This window comes from Gouania willdenowi, unplaced genomic scaffold, assembly GCF_900634775.1.
Source record: "Gouania willdenowi unplaced genomic scaffold, fGouWil2.1 scaffold_275_arrow_ctg1, whole genome shotgun sequence".
NCBI classification, from domain to species: domain Eukaryota; kingdom Metazoa; phylum Chordata; class Actinopteri; order Blenniiformes; family Gobiesocidae; genus Gouania; species Gouania willdenowi.
In genome coordinates, this window is record NW_021145033.1 from 230,882 (window position 1) to 252,298 (window position 21,417).

Here is a 21,417-nt window from a genome sequence, read left to right on the forward strand (position 1 = left end):
TCTACAACAGAACACTTATCCAGATGTTCTGTAGCTCTGATCAAGTGAAGCTGATTAAAGCTGAGTCATGTTTTCACGGAGCACAGCAGCGCTATGAGAAACAGACAGAGCTTCACAGACATGTTAAAGTTAAACAGACACTGGTGTCTCTGATGTAGGAGTCAGTGATGATTTGTGTAGTTTTTTTACCAGGTTAGACGGTGTTTAGGTGGTGTTTGAAACGACTACAAAGAGAGTTGGAAGGACATTTCTGCATAAAAAATGTTCTTTCCCTCACAGTGACGGTGTTTAAACCCAATTCTGTGAATTTCCGTTGCGTTCACCTGAGGTCAGGTGTAGATGTAGTTCTACAATTAGACACTAGATGGAGCCCCAACATAAGTATTAGGTCTAAGCTCCTCCTTCCACTACTTTGACTGAAAATCTATCACACCTGTGGTGTTTGGAACACAATGCCCATTTTTTCCCAATTGAGCTGGTTTAGGGCTGGAGGTTTAACAACTGATTCACAAATGTTTGTTTGGTTCCTTCTCTGTGTTTAATCTCTAACTGTTCTACAGGACTCTGGAAGCCAGAACAAAGTGACACCTCAACGTTCTCAGGACGATGAAGCTCAGCCACAACAAAGAAACAAATCTAAGAGAAAAACTTCAGAGCAAAGAGTTCAACAGCAGAGCCAAGCTGGAGTTAAAGCTAAACATACATGTGACCAGTGTGGGAAGGCCTTTAGCTTTAAATCACACCTCACTATACATCAAAGAATCCATTCTGGAGAAAAGCCATTTAACTGTGACCAGTGTGGAAAAGCTTTTAACCAGAGTTCTCACTTAATAAATCACAAAGTCGTTCATACTGGAGATAAAAATTTTGAATGTGATGAATGTGGAAAGACTTTTAGTCATTCTGGAACCCTCAGTCGACATGTCCTCATTCACTGTGGAATCAAAGCTCACAGATGTGAACAGTGTGGAAAGACTTTTACACGTAGATCACATTTAATGAGGCACATGCAGACTCACTCCAGAACAGTGTTGTATCACTGTGAACACTGTGGGAATATATATAAACAGAAACATCACCTCATCATCCACCTGAGATCTCACACTGGACATGAAGTGTGTCCCTGTGACCAGTGTGACAAAGTTTTTACAACATATAGAGGTTTAAAATCTCACCAAATCAGCCACTCATCAGAAAGACCTCATAAATGTGACACATGTGGAAAATCTTACAAGAGGAAACCTGACCTTAATCTCCACCAACGAGTTCATGAGAAGAATGTTTTCAGATGTGATGAGTGTGGGAAGACCTTCAGCACTTCATCTGTTCTCCACTCACATCTCTGTGTGGATGGAGACATGGAGCAGGATCATCTTCAGATCCCAGCGACACACGGATGGTGACGACACCTTCTGGTTCCAGTGTTGGACTGAAGAACCCAGAGATCAGGCTGCACAGGATTCCAACATAAACCTGCTGTCAGCTGGAAAATGGACACCAACAGTTCAGGAAGTTGTTGATCTTTGAAGGTGTGGTCTGAAAGAAAAGATCAATACAATGATCAGTTGGAAAGGAAGCAGGAAGAAGTTTCCCTTTGTTCACTTTCTATACAGGATATACATTCTAATACTTCTGTATTCATACATGATGTATATGAAGAATGATTCACATTATTATTATTATTATTATACACTAATGACAGATTCTTTATCAGGGCTGTCAAACTCATTTTAGTTGAGGGTTCAAATACGGACCAGTTTAGGGTCCAAAGGGCTTCAGATTATAGGAAAACCAGCCCTAGTTTATGAGCAACTTTGTTTTAATTTTCTCAAATGTTGTGGATTAGTTTTGGAAAAATTGCATAACTTTCGAAAACTGAGAGTTCCTGCAACAATTTCAGTTTAAAAATAACTCCCATCATGTGATGTCAGCATGGGAAAACTGTGAACTCTGCTAATATTGTGGAGTTAACTTAAAATTATTTGTTTTTAGAGAGGCTGAGATATCTACAACTGAATTAGTGAAAACATGAATAATTGTAGAAATTATTAACTGTCATTTTTACTTTCTCCTGCAGGTTGAATTAGATGCTCTACAGGGCAGGATTTGGCCCCCAGGCCTTAAGTTTAACACGTATTTTATATGAAAGACAGTCTATGATGTCCATTATGTGTTTGTATAATGTACATATTAATCATTAGTAGTTTTTATAGAATGTAGAGAATGTGACTAACATTCTAATAGATGTAATAATTAGATCCTAACTTGTAGATGAATATACATTCTGTGTTAATGCAGACCATCTTCATCATGTACCTTTGAATCTGTTTCTTTTCTCTGTGTTTATAAAGGATTCATATTTGTAATGAGTTTTAAATGAGTATCTAATACATCACATAATAGTATTTTCTTGATTTTAGATGTGATGTGTTTTATATAAAGTATGTTTTTCTACAGTTGAAGTGAATGTGATGAAATGGTTCCTGACAGGGAAACCCTGCCTAAAGCCTGTGAATGGATCATGCAGTGTGCTGAATGAATATCAGGGGAAGGGGAGCCCAAAGTGTCCAAACACTCCCATTTTATCACCATATTTACATCACTCTGTGATTACAGCTCATAGATTTATTCTAACTCTGAAATGTTCTTTAATCTGTTCTTTAGCCTGTCCAGCCTTTCTTTAGAACTTACAATGTTCTATGTAACCATGATAAATCCTAAAGTTCTTCTTAAATCTTCCTTCTGACATAAAGTTTGAATCAATGTAAATGTAATGATATCAAATGTCCAGTGAAGCTTTGTTCCTTTAAATAAAGACGTGTTATTGTCTGTGCTGGATTTCTTTGAACAGAGAAACATGTCAGATAGAGGGAGAGCTTTTCATTGGAGAGCACATAATCCTCCATCAAACACACATGGTTCCCATGAGAAGAACATCCACTGGATGGATCTAAGAACAGGAAGTGAAGGTTCCTCTGGAAACTGAGTGTTTAGTGAAGCTGAAGGAGTTTAAAAATAGACTTTTAGAGTAACCGCTGCTTTCACATCCAGTCATGACGTCTTTCTGACAAATTCTGATAAAATGAGTCAAACAAGTGCAGAATTCTTTAGTTTGAGATTGTTTCTACATTAATAAGGCTTTTATTTAAATTTAGTGTTGTATCAACATCTGAGACAGTGAAAGAGTTCCTGTTTTGGTTCTAGAAGGATATGAATTATTCCCAATGAACAGCACTGATTAAAAGGGGGCGGAGTCTCCCTGTATGTTGACTCAGAGTGGAGGTGTGTCCAGGTTAATCACATGTCTAAGTGTGTAAATGAATATAATATAAAGTTGTATATACAGAACACCAGGGTGGTGCATCGACACACTGAAGAACACATTAGCTGACATGTTTCATAACTCTGATGATTCAATAAAATACAAAGTGTTTGGAGTGACTTCATTATTAATATAATGAATCCAAACAGACACATAAAGACTTGTGATGTTATACATCCAATGTACAGCAGTGGCCTGTTCTTAGTCATTCTAAAGCCAAGCAGAGTCACATTAGACACTGACACATCCATCATTAACATTTGGACACATTCAGCTGATTGGAAAGTAGATGGAGGATTATTTAGAAGTGATATCAGTGAACAGCTTCCAGTTACAAACCAGAGCTGGGCTTAGATCTATCAATGTGATCATCCAAACAATGTCTATGATGTCTTAACTTTTTTGTTGATATATTTTGTTAATACATATTTCATGAGTAATATAGTTGTCTCTGTCACATTTTATTTGGCATGAGTAAATAAACTAGTACAGTGACTATCGGAAGTATGTATTCATATAGTTGGAGCTTTAGTAGAGTCATCATTTATGTCCAAATGAGTATGTGTTTGAAGGTTGGATGTACAAAGAGGTGTGCTGTACATACTCTGCACTCTGTAGTGTTATAAATGGGTTTATTTGCAGGTGCAAAGTAAAATAGCGTGTGCGATTTCCCTGGTTTAATTCTATGGGACATGAACATGATAAATGAGTTTGTTTGTTTTTTTTCTTTACTCATTTTTATATATTTTTTTGTTTGGTGTATTTTTCTGTAATGTATGTTTTTTTATGTGTATTTTTGTATAATGATTATTATTATTATTATTATTGCCTTTGTAGTGTGATTCTGGAGTCATTTTGTGTATTTTTGTATAAATATTTAGTTTTGTGTATTTTGAGTCATTTTCATATTTTTGTTGTCGTTTGGTGTATTTTTCTGTAATGTATGTTTTTGGAGTCATTTTGTATATTTTTGTGCATTTCTGTTATCATTTTGTGTACTTTTTGTGTAAATATTGTTTAGTTTTTTTTTGTTTTACGTAGTTATGTGTATTTTTGTATTTCTAAATTTGACATAAAAAGCTACAAGCTCTTCTGGCAGATGTTGCCAAATGTGTGAAAATAACAGATGTTTGCTGATGGCTATGGTGGAGCTTCATCTTCAGCAGCATCTGAAGCGGCCACAGCCCACAGGTGATGATGGTGGAGGTGGTCGTCAGGTGGATGAGGGGAAGGGGAAACAGGAGGAGGAGAGACCTCCACAGGTGAGAGTGGAGGGAATCTGAACTACAGCTAAGAAGTGATGAACTGTCGTCTACCTGGGTCAGATATCAATCAAGATTAGGTGTGATTTATTTTTGTTGTGCTTGTTAACTTTAACACAATCAGTCGTTAGAAGTAGGACAGTTTATAATTTAGCTAGCTGTGCATGCTGGGCAAAGAAAAAAAAAAAAAAGATTTATTGAATTTATATATAATTATTATTTTGCAAATTTGAGTTTAAAAAAAAAATGTATTTTTTTTATTTTTCCCACCAGTTTTTTTGGACTTTTTTTTCGCATTCTGTCCTTGTGGGTTACCATAGCGTGATGTGAGCCCGCCCCCTTTTTGTTTACATTTGTTTACTCTTTGAGTAGCTATATGTGTGCCACAGGCATGTTTATTGTTTTATTTACAGGGTCGCTGAGAAGAGTGAACTGTTGAGAAAGTTATTTTGTAGCCTGATGAGGTAAAATATAATGATCAAAAACTCATTATAATGTATCAGATAACATTAGATTAAACTTTACTGTCATTGCACAAAGTACAGTCCAGAGAAAACGTTTTGCATCTAACGTGAGAGAAAAACAAGTAAAGTTCTCAGAAAATACTTAAATTAGAATTTATTAGAATTAGTGCATCTTAATAAGTCTTAATATATAAGACACTTGGTGGAATAAATATAAGAATGAGGTATTGTTTTTACAAACAGCTGTTTTCTTCGAGCCTTAACCTCTCACTGTCTCTTATAGGATGATGTCACTCATTTTTGGGAGCCTGTCGTTGTTTCCTCTCAGTAAGTACTGTATAGAATACATGATTCAGCTATTTTTCTAGAGTGAACATATCAATACTGTGATCATCTGATCAAGTCCATCAGGTGTTTATTTCTCACCTTTCTCTGTTTGTCTCCTTACACTTTTTAAAGGTTGCCATGTCTGTGTTACTGCTGTGGAGGTCTAAGGTGACTGTTTATTGATGTGGTGAGTACATAGTCTGTGAAAATATCACTTCATCACAATCTGTTATTTATACATTTTATTATTCATCTCATCTCATGTTCCTCTGTGTTCTGTTTTCAGGATCCCATCATATGTTGTTCATTGTTTGTTCAGGAGGTTCCTCTAAGTAAATACTGTATAGAGTTGATGACGCAACTATTTTCCCACATTTTTCTAGATACCAGTACTGTGATCATATGTCCATCAAGTGTTATTCTTTCTCACATTTCTTTCTTTGTCTCCTCTCACTTTTTAAAGGTTGCCATGTATGAGGAAATATTCTGTGTTGATGTGGTGAATAAATAGTCTATGAAAATATCACTAAATCAGTCATTTATTCATTTTAATATTCATCAATGATCATGTCTCACTTCTATTCCTCTCTGTCCTAATTTCAGGATCCCATTATATGTTGTACATTGTTCAGGAGGTTAACTAGACCAAGCAGCTTTTAGGTTTCTGTTAAGTACTGTATAGAATAACAGGACTGGGAGGATGGTGTAGGTTTAAGTTTATTAGACATGTAGATTTACACCAACAAGACAGTTTATAAGCATTGTTACAAGAAAGTTTGTTTTCATTCATAGGCTTCATTGTCTTTCCATCAATACCTGGTGTGTCTCATCACCTAGTGTCCACCTGGAGGCGGAGCCTGCACTTCAGTCTGCCTTTGGGGGCTTTTTGACCATCATCTGTGTCTCTGAACCAGTGGGTGATGATGAACAGTATCATAACATTAGACACAGGTCCTTTGCACTATGGGAGGACAGTGTCTTTATCTGGACTCCTGCTGTTCTCCTTCCTCAGAGTCACAGCCTCCTCTGTCTGCAGGGCTCAGCTCAGGGGGCGGAGCCTCTGCTGCCTGAGCAGCTGAGATCAGTCTGTTACATGTTCCATGTCCTCTCCTCTATGTAGCGCTGTTTATAAGAGTAGAACATTTATTTTCCTCTATAAACAAGATGGTTCACCTCCTAAGACACTCATCATGTCCCTCATCGTCTCTGTTTGCTCTGTCTGAAGCGCTGCAGCGCATCTCACATAGCGCATAGATTTTCCTCACTGGTGAATGGGAATGAATAAGAGTTCTGTTCTAATGAGAACAACACAAGCTAACAGCATGGTGAAGACTGAGAGAGCTTCAGGAAAACAGAAGCTACATCAGAAAAAGAGGGATCCTCATACGCTGATCATTGGAGATGAATCTGTGAAAAATGTTCAGATGATTATCAACAAAAATGTAAAAGGTTCTTTGTTTACCTGATGACATGGTATCAGACCTGGAAGGAAGAGTTTCCACACGTGAAGAATGTTGTGATTGATTTTAGAATAAATGATATCAGGAAGGAGCAGTCTGAGGTGTTGAAGAAGAATTCTGTTTATTCTTGTTGGAAATTGTGAGTATTTTGCAGAAAAAAGTGTATATCAGTGGTTCCTTACCTCCAGTTCTCAAAGGAGACATGAACTTCTCTAGAATGTATTCTCTGAATAAGTTAGTGTCTGCTGCTTGTGCTGAACATTCACACATTCCTCTGTGATCAGCACCATGCTTCATTTCCTCTGATAGTTCTGGTCTGTTTGTGATATGTGAAAGCTCACTAGAACTCTGGTATGGAGCAAACAAGTGACTCTGGTCCTCTATAAAATGTGGGTCTAGGTTCACCTCAAGTGAAGCATGATGTGGTTTTTAATCATGTGAGAAAGTAAACAGGACCAAATATAGAACTTTATGTTAAAGAACAATACACACACCTCATAGAGTGTCTCTGCTGGCTGTGAATCCTTGAATTTGGTTGATCAGATGAAATAAGACCCAATAAGCTGTGTTTCTAATGGTTAGATGGTTAACAATAACATAATACAGAGTAACATTTTCATTTACAAACTGCTAAGATCTGGCCAGTATGGGGCTTGAACCCATTACCTTGGCGTAATTAGCACCACGCTGACCAGCTGAGCTAACTGACCTATGAAGCTGTAAAAATGTGTAAAAACATGGTTACGAGCAGTGCGTTACTTTTTACAGTAACTTGTACTGTAACGCAATATTTTTTTAAAGAAATAACTCCGTTACCGTTACATTATGCTGCGTTTGTCCATTACTTTGCTAGCTGCGGTGTACTTCCTGTTTACAGTGGCTCTACATATTTTTGCGGGACGCCGTGCCAACCACGGTAAAACAGAAGAAGAAGAAGAAGAAGAAGAAGCATTGTCAGCATGTTTCTGTTTATATCACGTGCACCAATCATAGCGAGTCAAGAGCAGGACGAGCTTCTCAGAGTGGGAATACGCGTATTATTTTACTCATTTGTCTCCAAACGATGCATCGGTGAAGCGCTAAGCTAACGCTACATTGGCGGATGTGATGGAAGCATCTGCACCGAAACAACAGCATAAGGATTTTAATGAACTGTGACTGTTGAGAAAAATGCTGTGAATTTGTTTTTCCACATTTATTTTTATAAACATTTTCAACAGCAGAATGTGCACCTGGAATACACACAGCTTACTTTACATTACTGTGCTATGGCTGAAAAAAATACTGTTTTAATTTTGGAGCAGCTGTTTTGTGCTTTATATGCACATCATTTATGGTTGTTTTATGGCAGTTTTTGTAAAGCAGAGTTGGTCAAAATGTATTCCTAATGTTAATTCAGATTGCTTTCATTTATTTATTTTAAAAGGCTTTTTGTGTTTATGTTGAACATTGTTGCTAGTTTTTGTACTTAACCTGTAAGGGAACATTCTAAGGCTAAACACAACTGTTTTATGATGCTGAAGCAACTTTAATTTTTAATAATATTCAGGTTGTTTTGTGTGTTATTTATTTCACAATTCCTTGTAATATTTACAGTTTCTGCTGGTCTCAGATAAATAAACTGTATTGAAAGAATACTTAGTGTTTCAGTCAGATTGGTGTTTGTAAAGATTAATACTGAGCAGAGTTTAGTTCTGTTAATGTAAATGATTATAAACTGTAGGGTTGGACACAGTATCATTTCATTTATCAGAGGTTTTTATACAAAACAATGTTAATACAGGGGCACAGTTGATCAACAGTGGATTATTATATTATTACAGCACTAATATGAAGCTGTACGGACACAAATGACCCAAAATAAATAATACATTCTTTCATTCTAAGTAACTCAAAAGTTACTTTTTGCAGTAACGCATTACTTATTTCAGTAACTCACACAACACTGGTTACGAGTTAAAGCGCTTACGGTTCAAAACACCTAGAAAGTGGTGAGTAGACAATTAAAGCATGATATAACAACTGTAGCACAACTGGCATGTGGTTAAGATACATGGGTGTTTGTTGAGAGCTGATTGAACAAAGGCTATTGATTGGTAGCCTTTCAAATTGGTAAAAAAAATAAATAAATAAAGATTTGATGACGGAGTTGGAATTCCCTCATAACTGAGGACCAAAATAAGACCACACACTATCATTACTGTTGACATTAAGATGGAACTGTAAGAGAAAAAAGTTACACCATGAGATGGATTTTTAGAGCCCCGCCCCCAAAACTTAAAAAAAAGTGATGCCCAGTTGTACATGTAAGTGGTGTGGTGTATATCTGCCATGTAAAAGATCGTCTATGCTGTCACACACAGGGCCTCATAGCTCAGAGGTTAGTGCACTGGTCTTGTAAACCAGGGGTTGTGAGTTCAATTCTCACTAAGGTCTTCTCTGGCCTCTGGAGCGTATCACTGGTTGTGATTCTGATAAGATGTTTATTCTAAGAAAAAAAAATTAGTTTTAATATAGATTTAAGTTTATTTCAAAATGAGTCAATTTGTATCAAGAAACAGCTTAATCATTTTTCACTAATACTGAGTCAGTTTTTACTTAGATTAGTTGTTTTCTTCTTGTTCCAAAGCTTTCATTTGCAAAATTAAAAAAATAAAATAAAATAAAAAATAAATATATTATTTGTTTATAGTCAGTATATTTCACTTATTATTGTGCTGTAGGAAGTTTGATTTCAAGTAATTTAATGTAATAATCATCCATTTCTGCTTATTTTAACGCTTTAGAATATTTATCAGGACCTTCTTATTTTAAGATTTAACATATTTTTTCAATATTTCTTGTTTAGGAAATTTAACTTGCTGCATCCTGATTAGCAATCATTTATTAGCTTTAGGTTTGGACCAGACGTGGGCCACATAATACTCAGTCTAGTATTGGCCACACCCCAAAGTATCACTCAAAATACATACAGTATATATAGAACTGTACATAGAACTGTAACATGGTTTCCCAGTTTAGCACTAAATTATAATTTTTATAGATTTTTCATGGCAATTACTATTACAATGTAAATTATCTGAACTCATTTCTAATGTAATTACAATTACAACAGCAACATATTTTTTAAATTACAATTATGCCATCATTTTAATTCATGATCACTAGGGATGTAACGATTAATCGTAAGGCAGTTAAAAATCGATTCATAGGTATCACAGTTCACATCGATGCTCTGAAAAATGAATCGCAGTACTTTTTTTAAACAGCAGAGGGCGCTATATATTTATCCTTCCAGAGGTGTTGGCGGCGGGCAGAATCTGCTACTACTTTCTTTCTGGCCGCCTTCTACTCTTAAACATGTTCATAAATGATTCCTTACCCCTTTAGCACCAAAAGAATATCTGTAATATTACGTGAATATCTTTAAAAGTCACGTTTTTCTATTAGCTCTGTCTGCTAGCATAGCATCTCTTCTTCACCGGTAAATTAGCTGCATGCCAACCGACCACTGGATTACCAGCGCCCTCTGCTGGTCCAAACAAATCTGATGTAAGAGACAGTGCAGAGTGATTTTTTTTTTTTTAAGTCCAATTGTTAAGGCACAAAATACATTTTCAGTTGCACTTTTAAAAAGAAAAAGAACTATTATGTAGTTTTGCATTGTTTACTAGAGAACCAGAATTTAAATTAATAGGCTTCTTCTTCATTTGTATTATTCCTTTATTTATTTCATCCAAGATTTATTTTTAGTTCAATTGCATTGTTTTGAATAGTTTATCAATGGATTCTTTTAACAATCAAAAATAAAAGGAAAATAGTACAGTATTTTCTAGTTTTTTTCCCCCCAAAAAATAAAGGAATATTTTTAGTCATTTGTCTACAGTCCCATTTTGTAAAATAAATTGTGAGAGAATCGTATCGTGAACTCAGTATCATGAACTCAGTATTATAAAAATGACAAAAACCAAAAATCACACAAAATCAAAAGTAAGGCTATAGCAAGGCATTTTTTTTTGAAAATTAAAAAAAAAAAAAAAAAAAAAAATTGAGTTAGAACCATCATTAGACCCTAAAAACGATGGCAAATATAATGCACACACGTAAACAGGGCTAAGAAAGCAGTAAGGCCCAAAAAATTGCGAAAAAAAAAAAATCACCCAAAATCAAAAGTAAGGCTTTTTTTTTTTTTTTTTTAATTTCAAAAAAAAAAAAATTGAGTTAGAACCATCATTAGACCCAAATAACGACTGCAAATATAATGCACATACTTAAACTGTGCTAAGAAAGCAGTAAAACACAAAAAATGACAAAAAACAAAAATCACCCAAAATCAAAAGTATAGCAAGGCATTTTTTTTCAAAATTAAAAAAAAAAATAAATAAATTTAGTTAGGACCATCATTAGACCATAAAAACTACTGCAAATATAATGCACATACTTAAACTAGGGTAAGAAAGCAGTAAGGCACAAAAAATGACAAAAACCAAAAATCACCCAAAATCAAAAAACTATAGCGAGGCATATTTTTTCAAAAAATTTAAAAAAATAAAAAATGAGTTAGGACCATCATTAGATATCAAAACACAACAACATAGGTTTTAAACAGTAAAGATAATAAAGTGCTTTTCTGTATCACAGATTACGTGGATCAGCTCCTAGACCTCCTATTTGAAAAGGTTTTGGAGGACTCCGCCCCAGCTGATGTCAATCCCCGTCCCTGTAGATCTGTCTGCTCAGTTTGACAGACCTGAGAAGCAGCAGGTGGTTGGCAGATATGTGTCCAGGTTCAGTCAAGGGCAGGTCTGAACCCCACATAATGTCCTTGGTCATCTGGGAACTCAGTTCTTATTCTTAGGACAACACAAGCAGGGAGAGGAACCCAAAAAGCCCCAACACCAGCTCACAAAGCTTCTATATGCCAAGTACCTAGAACCACTGAAAACACAACATATTGTGTAAAAATGTGTTTTGGATGACTTGTGTGTGTCATCAACAATAAAAGTTTCATGTTTATACATTGATTTGTGTGATTTCAGTCTTTCATTTCAAACATATTATCTCCATAGCTGTAGAGGTCCATAGTGTGCTCTATATACTGTATATATAATGAATGCATTCTGCAGGTAGAACACATTCAGACACACTACTACCAGACCTGGATGATCCACCATACAAGCAGGTGTCTTTAGAAGCTGATGTATTCTTCTTGTAACATATATAAAATGAAAAGATAAGTGAGCCAGGCTAGCAGATAATAATCATTACTATTTCATTCACTAATGATTGACATTAGCTGTGGTATCTCCCTGGAGAAGATGTTTTCTGGCTCTGTTGCCATGGTTACAGTTTCCACAAGTGCACCTATGCAAAGAAAGTGAATGAACATTTGAAAACACTGCCAGTGCAGTTTCATTTGGCTGTTTTTAACATCAATGTGTTTAACCATAAAGGCAGTCGACCACCAGAGAACGCTTTAACCTTTGTCTTGTGTTAGTGTCAGCACCGACTAGTTTTTAGTTTTTAAATACATAAAAGAGTCACATTCATGTGTTTATTGATCAAGGCTTTTTGACTTTGTCCAGAACCTCTATTTCAACAAATAAAATTAAAATAATAAAAAATAATAAGATTATAAATCAATAATTAGAGCCAAAACTGAAATGATAAGTGCACTGTCAGCTAACACACTGACAGACAGCTCCTCTCCCAACCAGCCCTGCTTCAACATCAACCACAACAACCACAGCCACTAATGTCCAGTGACCCCAGAGACATTTTATATATATATATATATATATATATATATATATATATAATTAGTTTCTGATCATGTTTAATAAAGTATGTTACAAATACAGGATTAGTGCACACAGTGATAAGTGTGCCATATTTATTTTAACTAGATTTATATTTGTGAAAGTTTAAGTATAGGAAACAGATATATAATATTTATTGTGTGTGACGTGTATTTGAAAAAAAATAATTAAAAAAATATAAAAAATAATTTTAATCCGTTTTTACCTTTTTTTTCTTCTTTTTTTTTTAACTAATTAAGAGACATTTGCACCCCATTTTAATTCCAGGCTGACCCCACATGGGGTCCTGACCCCAAGGTTAAAAAACTGCAATAAGCTAATGACTCCATATCCATTGTTTGTATTTTATAAATCTGTTCTACTATATTTTAATGGTTTATTGAATATTTTGTTTGTGACATATTTTTGCTACAATTTAAGGAGTGGCTTTTTTTGGGAGGGGAGGTATCACTAATATATACTGTATACATATTTATATACAGTATATATATATATATATACACACACAGACAAAGCAAATGTGTACAAAGGTTATTAAAAGGTAAATATAGAATGATTAGAATCATGGGGACACTGGATACTTATTTAAGACTTGGTGGCAGCAAAATGTAGTAGATGTCTTAAAAATATTTCTTTAAAATTAATCTTATTTCCATTTAAGATTTGATGTACAAAAGGAATGTTCCAGTATTTAAATGTGTGAGAGTGCACGTAGTTAATTTCAAACTAAATAATATATTGTCTAAAAAAGATGTTAGTGTTTTAAATTTCTGAAGAACTGAGTAAACACTTGTTTTCCCTCATTTCACCTTCTCTCCCTTTCTTTGACTTTTTGTCCTGGTTTTCATTTCTTGAGGAAAGACATGCTTTTTTCCGTCGCCCTTTCCGGCATGCAAAAGGACAAAAAAAAAAAAAAAAAAATGTGATTCTGCTCTGAATGTCAAAATGAATTTCTGTGATTGCAACCATGTCGGAAATGAACTGAATAAATAAATAAAAAATAAAATATCTCCTGCTCCACGTCACATCCACAGTTCAGATATACCTGACTCAGCACTGCAGACTACCTGTATACATATACCTGACTCAGCACTGCAGACTACCTGTATACATATACCTGACTCAGCACTGCAGACTACCTGTTTACATATACCTGACTCAGCACTGCAGACTACCTGTATACATATACCTGACTCAGCACTGCAGACTACCTGTATACATATACCTGACTCAGCACTGCAGACTACCTGTATACATATACCTGACTCAGCACTGCAGACTACCTGTATACATATACCTGACTCAGCACTGCATACTACCTGTATCATATACCTGACTCAGCACTGCAGACTACCTGTATGCATATACCTGACTCAGCACTGCAGACTACCTGTTTACATATACCTGACTCAGCACTGCAGACTACCTGTATACATATACCTGACTCAGCACTGCAGACTACCTGTTTCGTCATACCTGACTCAGCACTGCAGACTACCTGTATACATATACCTGACTCAGCACTGCAGACTACCTCGAACCTCTGAGCTATGAGGCCATGACCTGTTAGTCCAGGTAAGGCTACCATAAATCTGAAAACAATACCGTAGATACCGGGTTCGATCCTGCTTAATCCCAGGTTATCACATATACAGTCACTGGTTATCACCTGTACATCACTGTAAATAAATAAAACTAAAATAAGTCTGCATTCATAACTGGACATCACGAAGCCATCAGCAGACTGTACGTTTATACAAAACTATCATACAAACATAATTAACCAGAGATCACCAGACACACACACAGACACAGACAAATCACATGCTGTGCAGTAACATCTAATTAAAAGCTGTTTTCTAGTATATACATTGGTTAAGATGGTGTTTTTTAATGAACAGTTTCAATGGACAAGAGTAAGTCTGAGGGATGAATATAATTTATATATATATATATATATTATATTTATATATATATATATAAATACATATATATATTAAATATATATATACAGTATATATTTTAAATTTATATATATATAAATACATATATATTAAATATATATATACAGTATATATATTAGATTTATATATATATATATATAAATAAATTTAAGATATATATTTATATATATATAAATCTAAAATATATATATATATAAACTATGCCTATTGCATCTTAATTATGAGCTATGAGCTGGTTCCTAACTAAAAGCTTTACCAAAGAGGAATGTTTTGAGCCTAACCTTAAAGGTAGAGAGGGTGTCTGCCCCCTGAACCGTGGTTGGTAGATGGTTCCAGAGAAGTGGGGCCTGATAACTGAAAGCTCTTCCTCCTATACTACTTTTAGAGACGAATGGAACAACGCGTAGTCCAGCATTTTGAGAGCGTAGTGTTCTGGGGGGATTGTATGGCACTACAAGCTCCTTGAGATAGACTGGTGCCTGTCCATTTAGGGCTTTATAAGTGAGAAGAAGAATCTTGAATTCTATTCTATATTTTATGGGAAGCCAATGCAGAGAGGCTAATACAGGTGTAATGTGATCTCTTCTCCTAGTTTTAGTCAGTACACGTGCTGCAGCATTTTGAACCAGCTGAAGTGTCTTAAGCGACTTGCTCGGGCAGCCTGCTAAAAGAGAATTACAATAATCCAGTCTAGAGGTAACAAAAGCATGGACTAGTTTTTCGGCGTCGCCCTGAGACAGGATAGATCTGATTTTAGCAATGTTACGGAGATGAAAGAAGGCAGTTCTTGAAGTTTGTTTTATGTGAGAGTTGAAGGATAAGTCCTGATCAAATAGAACCCCAAGGTTTCTAACAGTTGTGCTTTGTGCCAGAGTAATGCCATCTAGGGCAGTTAAGCTAGCATAGGTTTCTCTAAGGTGTCGCGGGCCCAGTACAATGACCTCAGTCTTGTCTGAGTTGAGAAGAAGAAAATTTTGGTCCATCCAGGCCGTAATGTCCTTTAGACAGGCCTCAAGTTTAGATAGCTGATTTGTCTCACCTGGCTTCATTGATACATACAGTTGGGTATCATCAGCATAGCAGTGAAAGTTAACAGAGTATTTTCTCATAACATTACCAAGGGGGATCATATAGATACAGAAGAGGATTGGACCTAGCACAGAGCCCTGAGGAACCCCGTAGCTTACTTTAGTGTACACAGAAGACTTATTATTCACATGTACAAACTGGTACCTATCAGATAGGTAGGACTTAAACCAGTTTAGGGCAGTCCCTGTGATTCCAAGTAATTTCTCTAATCTCTCTAGTAGAATATAGTGATCTATAGTGTCAAAAGCTGCACTAAGATCTAATAAAACCAGCACTGAGAGTCGTCCTTCATCTGAAGCCCAGAGTAGATCATTAGTTACTTTAACTAAAGCAGTCTCTGTGCTGTGTTGAGCTCTAAAACCTGACTGGAAGTCCTCAAACAGGCTGTTGTTTTGAAGAAATTCACAGAGCTGAGCCGCCACAACTTTCTCAAGAATCTTTGAAATAAAAGGAAGATTAGATATAGGCCTGTAGTTTGCTAAAGTGCTGGAATCAAGAGTAGGTTTTTTGAGAAGGGGTTTGATTACAGCTACTTTAAAGGACTGTGGCACGTAGCCTATTGATAGGGATATATTTATGGTCTCCAACAAAGATGGGCAGACTAGGGGAATAACTTCTTTAAACAGCTTAGTTGGGATCGGATCTGAAAGGCAGGTCGATGGTTTGGAGGATGAAATAATAGTTAAGTTCCTGAAGTCCTATCTGTGTGAAACAGTTTAGGTTAGGCCTATTTACATTTAATGGTACAGCAGGCCCAGGTGAAGGCAGGGAGTGGCTAATTTTATCTCTAATCTTGTGAATTTTATCGTTAAAAAATGTCATAAAGTCCTCACAGCTGAGGGCTAGAGGAATCATGGGCTCAATAGAGCTCTGACTTTGTGTTAGCCTGGCTACAGTGCTGAAAAGGTACCTCGGATTATTTTTATTTTCTTCAATTAGTGAGGAATAGTATGTAGATCGACTATGTCGTAAGGCTGTCATGTATTTACTATGGCTTTCTTGCCAGAGTATTCGTGACTCCTCTGTTTTATTGGAGCGCCACATTCTCTCTAATTTACGGGTTGTTTGTTTGAGTGTGTGAGTTTCAGAGCTAAACCACGGAGCTTTCCTCTGACGTTTAATAGTTTTTTCCCTCAATGGGGCAATTGAGTCCAAGGTGGATTTTAGTAGACTAGCAGAGCTATCGACAAGCAGATCCAGTTGAGAGGGGTTATAATTAATGTCATAGTTATTTATTGGATGGTGCACTGAGTTTAAGGCAGCAGGAATGGCCTCTTTAAATTTAGCCACAGCACTATTGGACAGATTTCTACTCGTAACTATTTTATTGCACAGTGCGAGATCTTCTAGGATAATGTTAAAAGATATTAAAAAGTGATCTGATAGCAGAGGATTTTCAGGGTAGACTTTTAGTTCATTAATATCAAGGCCATATGTTAGAACAAGATCAAGAGTATGATTTAAACGATGAGTAGCTTCATTAATAGTTTGAAAAAAGCCAACTGAGTCTATTAGGGACATAAAGGCTGAGCTCAGGCTATCACTATCTTTGTCCACATGGATATTAAAATCTCCTACTATCAGTATTTTATCAGAACTGAGGACTAAGTTTGATATAAACTCAGAGAATTCTGATAGAAATTCAGAATAAGGGCCTGGAGGACGGTAAATTATCGCAAATAAGACTGGCTGGCAGGTTTTTGATTCGATATGAGATAAATTTAGAACCAGGCTTTCAAAGGAAGTGTAACTGGCCTATGGTTTAGGATAGATTAGGAGAGAGGAATGATAAATAGCTGCTACACCACCTCCACGGCCTATGTCTCGTGGCATATGAGTATTTAAATGACTGGGAGGAGTGGCTTCATTTAAACTGACATATTCATCTTGATACAGCCATGTATATAAATAAAATATATAAAAATATTCATCATACATATTGTTCCAACAACATATTTCTGTTTATAATCATTAGAAGACTTGCAATTAATCTGATTCTTTAGGATCCATCATGTTATATTTCAGTGTAGTCACAAAATACTTTTGTAAGAAAAACAAAAACAAATAAAGTATGACAATGTTTACCAGGGATGAAAACGGTTCAGGTGAAGATGAAAAGACTCCAGTGACGTAGAACCTCGGGCACAGCGGTACGTGGGCAGACGGTGACCTCCCTTCAGGACATTTCCCGTCTGCAGGTAAAGCTGGATCCCTTGTGGATCCTGGATGCAGGTGACATGTATCTTCTGGGATTTAACGATTTGACTCATTCTTGCTGAGTTTATCAGTGGGACTCCCAGAGTGTCATGACCGTTGTCACCATCCAAGCCCTGGATGAGCCTTTCAATGAGAACCTGTGTCTCCCGAACACCGCGGGTGGTCCTCTTGCAGTGCAGGGCAAGCTCACTTTGGCTGATAGACCGGAGTACATCTGCCTCAGATGGAGTTCGGCCTTTAGCTTCTAGCTCTGACTGCTTTGCTATTTTCAGGGCCTTCAGGTTGTCTTCATCCCACATGAAGATGCAGTGGCTGAGGCGACCCATGAAAGTGGCATACAGCTGGTGGGAATCAGTTGTGCAGCCAACCGAAAACCTCCTCATAAAGTGCCAAATGTCGAGCCGGATGTTCAGATGTTTCCATTCTTCGAACATTCTCCTAAAAAGCTGTTGCCACAGCAGTCTTTGTCGACATAGAGCACATCAGGAGGAGGTACCCCAGCCATCCTGTATCTCCTGACCAGCCCGTCAATCATTGGCCCGAGGCCAAACCCCTCACTGGCAGTGAGCACAGACATGATGACCTGTCCATGCTCATTTCCAACATTTGTCACCCAGGTCGCAGTTCCAAAGCTCCTCCCTGCAAGTTTGCGGGCAACTTTTTTCGTAGAATCCATTTTTAAAATGCGGCCAAGTTGGGACATGATGGCTGCTTTAATTTCTTCCAGCCTCTGAAGAACATCCTGGGCGTACACCTGCATCAGCCACCTGTGTTTAGGAACAGTAAGCATTGCAGGTGTGGGTGGAAATGTCACAGGACTAATCAGACCCTTCTCCATGGCACTCTTCACTCCTCTGCAGTCTGTCAGGTACTGCACCGTCTTCTGCAGCCAGATTTCAGAGTGACGCTCCTGCAGCTTCCTCTGAATCTGACTGCTGCTGTTTCCCAGGCATCAAACTCACAACCTCCATATCACAAGCAAGTTTGGATGTTAAAATGGATGGAAACTGCATCCTGTGGCCAACATCAAGCTGTGAAATGATGCCATGGCTCCAGCTGATGACCTTCCTCTTGCATCTATTGCAGGCAAGATATTCAGATGCCATAAAATAGATGGAGCCTAAACTCACCACCTGTCTGATCTTCTGATGCAGACCAGCTGAATACAGGAGCTCTTTGTGACAATCTGAGTGAGGACACATCAGCTTTACTTGCCAAAGCTTTCGAGGCATCCAGAGGAACAGAGGATGGCTAAAGTAGTTCTCCAGCCGAGGGACATTTTTGGCCTGCAATGGCACCTGTGGAGGATACCACCAAAGTTTGTCCACTCTGTTAAAGTCCAACTCTGGGTGTCCCTGTGCTGTCCACTTGAACAGAGCCTTTGACATCCACTTCTGGTCTACTTCAGGGAGCGTCTTTATCCAGCCAGCTGGAAGACAGACTCTCTGTGCTAAAACACGCACAAAAAAATGCAAAAAACATAGATGAAAAATTAAAAGCAAATATCAACATAAACAAAATATTTGAAAGCTTCTGAAATAACAGATGAATGCAAAAGACATAAATCAAAGGAGGTACATAATATACATTTATTTTTCATTTATAATGTAAATGCAAAAACTAAATGAATAAATAAAATCAATGATCGAAGACTGATATTTTTTTTAAAAATAATGTAATGTTGACTAACTTGTCGTTTGGGCCTCTTCCCATCTTAAGACCTCTGCCAGCAAAGTGATGTCATCAGGCTCAGACACAGGTTTGCCGGGGGCAGATGAGGAGCGTCCAGGGGCAGAGGAGGGTCCCGGGACTGCAGAGGTGGATGGAGTTTCCTCCACAAAGGACGATGAGGGTACAGAGGCGGGAGGAGTTGAAGAGGTGGGGCTACTGATGGTGGACGAGGGCTGAGTACGTGCATGCGTCAAAGCTACCAAAAAAAGAAAAAGAAAAAGCATCACAACTACTGAATGGCAGACAAATAATAAATTAATGTATGTATGTATGTAACATGGTCTGACTTTCATTGGAGACACCAGCCTTTTCACCATCTGGGTTAAGTTTTGCTCGCCTTTCCTGACCAAGAGGGAGGACAGGGAGGCAACAGAGGAGCATTTCTTAGGAGAAGGCTGTGATCCTTTACTCTGAATAGAGCTCTGTTGTGTGGTGACTGTCTGCTGAGACTTTTTCTCAACATACTGCTCTTCCTTCATAGCAACAGCAATATTGCCTGAAGGAAAGAGCTCCACATACTCCCTGAAACACTGCTTATTGTGGGCATGATCTGTTGAATCCTTGCTGCCTCCTGTGGGATCCCTCCTCATAGCAGCCACAAGGTAAGCAGCATACCCGAGAGGATTCTCCAGCACCCACTTGAAGGTCTGTCCGAGGAAAACACCGCGGTCTGGGCACCTTGGCCTGATTCCCTGGGGCGCGCCTTCGCTGACGGTGCCGCTGGCGGGGTGGGCCGAGCCGCCCCCTCCCCGGGGGCTCACTTGGGGGACCGCAGGGGCCGGCTTGTGTAGCTTCGGGGGGAGGAAAGGGTGAGTTGTGGGGCCTCCCCTGGGTCGTGCTGGGTGGGTGTGTGTGGGGGCGAGGCCAGTGGCTCCTGTCCTGGCGGATCTGCGTCAGGAGTGGTTGGTCTGCTGGCTGGGGGCGCGGGGCCCCGTGGGTGCCGTGTCTGGGCTAGGGTGTCCCGGGGGTGGGTCTTTGGGTTCGGCGTCTCGGGGCGCGCCCCCCCGCCATCTGCCCAGGGGCTAACTGCGGTTCAGCGGGGTGCCGCGCCGCCTTGGGCGGGGTGGGGCTGGTGGCTGGGGCCCGCTGTCCTCTGGGCTGTGCTGGCGTCAGGGGTGTCTCGTGTCGGTACAAGGGTCATTAAGGGTGGCCTCCGTGGGAGGGGGGTGCTCTGCTGGGGACGTTGGTGGGGGGTCTCTCCGGGCGGTGCCGGCCTGGTGGGGCGTGGGGTGCCCCTTCCCTACGGGTGGGGCTTGGTGCTTGTCTCGTCTCCTGGTTGCCTTGGGGGCGCGCCTCGCGGCGTGTGGGTAGCCTGCCGCACCGGTGTGGGCGCGCTGGGGGGTGCTGGACTCTGCGCCAGGGTTGGGGCGGGGTGGCTTGGCGCTCCGGGATGGTGCTCTTTGCTGGGGGGCGGCTCTAGCTGTTTCGGTGGTTGAGGTCGGCAGTTCTTGGGTTTGCGGTAGCGTTTTTTTTGCACATATACTGGTATACGATGCACTGGCACGCCTTGGGATGTGGGATAAAACTCATACTGGGCTTAACTTTAGACACGTTAATCTCAAATACCTGCTTTAGGTACTACCACTCACTCATTCCCCCTGTTCACAGCCACCACCATTATAGCTAAGCTTCACACTTGTCACTATACTGGCTTGATTACATAACATAATAAGCACAATATATTCTACAACTTCACATCTCACCCTCACTGTAAAACAATCTATTCTTCCCCACCCTTTCCATTTCCTACCTTGAGTCTCTC

The 21,417-nt window shown here is 38.5% G+C and overlaps 1 protein-coding gene and 1 non-coding gene across 3 annotated transcripts in view; one reads left to right on the top strand and one right to left on the bottom strand.

Annotated features, from left to right (window-relative positions):
* Positions 1 to 21,417, bottom strand: part of LOC114459222 (E3 ubiquitin-protein ligase TRIM39-like) — a 303,562-nt gene that overhangs the window by 117,413 nt on the left and 164,732 nt on the right. The gene's annotated exons all lie outside the window — the stretch shown is intronic.
* trnat-ugu (transfer RNA threonine (anticodon UGU)) lies at positions 9,199 to 9,271 on the top strand. The gene has a single exon. It is a non-coding gene; the product is annotated as a tRNA-Thr (tRNA).